The sequence below is a fragment of the Mastomys coucha genome, unplaced genomic scaffold, assembly GCF_008632895.1.
Source record: "Mastomys coucha isolate ucsf_1 unplaced genomic scaffold, UCSF_Mcou_1 pScaffold21, whole genome shotgun sequence".
Taxonomy (NCBI): Eukaryota; Metazoa; Chordata; class Mammalia; order Rodentia; family Muridae; genus Mastomys; species Mastomys coucha.
Genome location: NW_022196904.1, coordinates 114,359,652 through 114,363,862, shown reverse-complemented (window position 1 = coordinate 114,363,862; position 4,211 = coordinate 114,359,652). Strand labels below are relative to the sequence as shown.

The window sequence follows — 4,211 nt, the reverse complement described above, 5'->3', positions numbered from 1 at the left end:
GATGCATTTGTAACAGTCACTGCTGTATACTATCCAGGGTGGGGTTTGCTATATGCACATTGCGGGAGGCAGAGGGCAAAGGCTCAGGGCTGGAGATGGAAAGTGGAGGTTGACAGGATAGGAGGTGATGGTATAATGAGATGCCAGGGGGTGAGGTAGCCAGGTGCTGGGAAAGCGCTGGGTGCCCCTGAGCAGTTGAGAAGTAGAAGCAGATGCTTATTTCAAGAAGATCCCTGTGTCTTCTTAGAACTCTCCCTTCCTTTCATTTGAATTTGGAACTGTAATGTAAAGCCCAAGAGACAGTCTTCAAACTTCTAGCTTCTCTGTATAGGATTTGTGCCTTTCGATTGATTTTCAGTTCGCCTGTCCCTCACCCCAGCCCTCTGCCCTGAGACCTCCCTGACCCTGCATTTTATCTTCCACTCCAGGTTTAAATGCATGGAAAGAGATCCAGAGCAGCCACGTGCCCTACTCCTGACTGTATGATGAAATGAATTCTCCCAACATCCCTTGAACTCAGACATCATTAGGTGTGTCATTGAGATTTTGAGTGCCCCTCCAAAGGCTTACTGTACAGCACTGTTAAGAGGTGGCTCCACCTTCATAGACCGCCCTAGAAGGGGTTACTGGAGTCATAGCTCTGTTACCTCTCTTTCCTGGCTGCAATGCTATCCGCAGACCTCTTCTACCACAGGCTTTCCCGTAATGCACTATGGAGCCACAGGCCAAAGAGGCAGGCCAAGTGAACATGGAAGGGAGGCATGGAACACTCTGGGACAAGTTGCCCCCACAAGCCTCATCTTTAAGCTGATTATTGCAGGAATTTCGTCCTCAGCATGAGGCTGGCACAGTCTGGGAACTTTAAAAAACTGACATGTATTCCACAGTGTGAGCAACCTGGGCACTTGGAGTTTTAAATGGCCCTCAGTGATTGTGATGAGCAGGTGTAGGGGACCCACAGCTGCAGAGGACCTACAGGTGTAGGGGACCCACAGGTGTGGGGACCCACAGGTGCAGGGGAAGATAAAGCTGTGGGTTGGGTGTCTCGGTGGATAGGTGTCGGGGACTGGTGGCCTCACATGGAGTCCTGCTGGGACAGTTGAGTATGAGGATGTGTCTGTGGTGAGGAACTGACCAGAAAGCCTCAGGGGTCCTTTCGCTCCCATCTCCCCAGGACTAAGATTGCTGATGAATGCCATCATTATTTTTTTAACATGGATTCTGGGGGATCGAGCGTAGCTCCCCATGCTTGCATGGCAGCACTTTGCCAGCTGAGTCATCTCTCCAGCTCCTGACTGATGAAATGAATTCTCCCAACATCCCTAGTGCTAGGATGTGAGGTGTTGGGATCACTGGGGTGAAATCCTCATGAATGGGATTAGCATCTTCGTGAAATATGCCAGGGACAGTGTCCTCACCCTTTCTCCCTGTGACACTACAGGGCAAAGGTAGCCATCTATGATCAAGTGGCCCCTCCTGTCAGTGCCTTGACCTTGGACTTTGAACCCTATAGCAAAAAATCCCATGAAATGCATTTTACCCCATGGGATTGGCTGGGCAGCAGTGGCCCAAGTGATAGCTATAGTTGGTTCTTTAGTGAGTCTGGGCTGCCTTCTTTCTCCATGGCCTGGCTAGGAAGACACACACAGACCCATGCACATGTGACCTCTCCAGACACCATTTATTGTGTTTGGTGCCCCCTCAACTTTCCTTCTGGTGCCTGGTGGATGCTTCCATTGGCTGCCACTAGCCTCTTCTCTTTGTGTACCCTTTTGTTTCCTGAATCTATGTGCTTAGCCCAGGGAACAGTTCCACTGTTCTGAAAAGGGCAGGGGCTAGAGCCTTAGGCCTCTTATCCACTTATGCAGCACTTGTCCATGGTGTAGAGTTTCTGCCTCAGCAGTTCCTGCAGGCCGGTCTCTGAGTCTATGGTGGCTGTTTACTGTTACATACTGCCACAGGGAGCCTGGTTCCAACCATCTGAGCAAAAGGGCTGTCCCTGGCTTCTGATTTCTGCTTTTCTGAGGCCATCATAGAGACAGGAACAGTGAGCTCAACCTTTGTTCCTGGATGGAATGTGGGGTACAGATGCCCAGAAAGAATTAGACAGGGAAGCATAGCTCTTCCATGGGTTGTTTGGGCACCTGGGTCCTTTGACATATCCCCTCAAAGTTCTCTCTAGACACTGCCCTGGGGCCAGTGGTACTCCCAGCTGCTTTTGACGGTCTCCCAGATGGGCTGGGCTACACTTCTGGGAGTCGTGGATGTTCTTTGTGTACAGTATCCCCCGGTTGGGGCTTCCATGGGCAGTGCCTGCACATTACAGAGCTCAGTAGGGATGGAGTTCCCCATGGTTATAGATCCCCATGCAGGGTCCTTATCATTCCAGACGCTTCTGGACCTAAGCTACTCCCAGGATAGGTGACATGTTTCTTCTGAGCACATGGCAGTTGTAAATGGTACTCATTGTTTATAATGGGTTCATTGTGGAATGTCCTGCCTTCTAACAGTTCTTAAAACAGTTGTCAATTGTCACTACTGATCTTGGTGCTGATAATTTCGATGGATCTTATAGATAGCCTGTGCTGAGACTTACAAAGCTTGATGCTCTTCCCACGGGTGGCTTGATAAAGATGGCCTGGCATGGATGATGGTTCTTGCTCCAGCTCTTCTCACAATACCTTCCCATACAGATGGTCCACTTCACCTACTTCTCAGCAGACAGTCCTGTGTGTGACCTGTCTGTTGATGGCCATGGCTATAGAAGACACAGCTCCCACGTCTTCAGTTTTTCCTACTTATGTTGCCAGTGGTCATTCCGGGTGAACCGGTGTTTGTAGGGCCCTAGTGTCTAGATACTAGCAGCTGAGAAATCTCCTCATAAAGGCATGGGCTCCTGGGTCGGTTGCTCAGCCTGGGTGGACTGGCTGCTGCTTTCCACAGGATCCCTGGCCTTGTCCTCCTGGAGGTTGGTGTTGCTTCTCGGCTCCCTCTGCTCATTACAGTCCACCTGAATGTTCTGGCTACTATTGGCCTTGCTGGAGGGCCTGCTGCTGTTGCTGCTGCTGCTGTTGCTGCTGCTGCTGGTGCTGAGCAGGCCACTGCTCACCTGGTAGGACAGGAAACTGCTGCCTGGGCTGAGGAAGCTGATGCTACTCAGGCTGCTGACTCTGCTGCCTGGCAGGCTGCTCTCACTTTTCCCCTCCAGACTTCTGGGTGCACTGGCCTTTCTTGGCCAGCCTTCGGATCTTGAATGGGCTGAGATGGGGCACGATGAATAATATCTCACTGCTCTCAACCCGGATGGGGAGCTGCTTAGTCAGCCTCACTGTTTGCTTCCTGTTAACCAGGCTGTCCTTGCTGTACTCCCCGTCGGCTTCATAGCCACTGCTTGACAGGGTGTCGATACTGCATACCTCTGGCTTGAGGCTCTGTGTGCTCTTCACGAGGCTTTCAGTGCTTTGGGGTGCTCCGGTACTACGGACAATCTTTAGGGGCTTCTGAATGGTTGCTGAATGGCAGGACTCCACACGTGCCTGGACCTCTAAGCTGGATAAGGATGAGCTTGGCTTTTGCTCTTGAGCATTCCAGACAGAAGACCCCCCGTTTTCCACCTTGATGGCAGGGGCCAGTGGGATTGGTTTATCCAGGAGGGGGCCCTGGAGGTCTCTGAATGTTGCTTGGGGCCTGTATTGGGGAGAGGTGGCTCAGTGCTTGTTCTTATTGGTCAGCTTGGTTCCCATGGCGATGGCACCTGTGAGGTAGGTGGGAGAACAATGCCTCTCTTACACCAGTTAGTCACTTCAGTGACAGTGGTCAGCCTGGGCAGAAAAGGTACTGGTGGCCATAGTGGGAGTTCTAGTTGTTGTAAGGGAAGACCCTAAAAGTTGAAGGAGGATTTATCTCACTGCTTCTGAAAGTCCCAGGCCACCATGGCAACCAGTACACAGAGGCAGTGAGGACATCTGAGCTGCGGACTTTGTCCTCTTCCTCTTTAATCACTCCATGCTCACAGACCAAGGGATGATGCTGACGTTGAGGGTGATTTCCTCCACAGAAACACATGTGCAGGCACCTACACAGCGCTTCTCTGTTCTCCTGGGTGCTTCACCATGGAGAAGACCACTGTGTGGGAACTGGATGGTTCCTGAGAGGGTTAGGCCCTGCTTTTCAAGCCCCTGTGTCCTTGCTGAAGGGGTTTTGAGGACTAC

At 51.5% G+C, this 4,211-nt stretch overlaps 1 pseudogene across 1 annotated transcript; it reads right to left on the bottom strand.

Annotated features, from left to right (window-relative positions):
- Nucleotides 1-1,660: 1,660 nt before the first annotated feature.
- Nucleotides 1,661-3,934, bottom strand: LOC116101360 (annotated as a pseudogene). The gene is made up of 2 exons (XR_004122834.1): nt 3,909-3,934; nt 1,661-3,719 (listed from the first exon to the last, which is right to left on the bottom strand). The product of XR_004122834.1 is annotated as an uncharacterized LOC116101360 (transcript).
- Between the last annotated feature and the right edge of the window lie 277 nt (nt 3,935-4,211).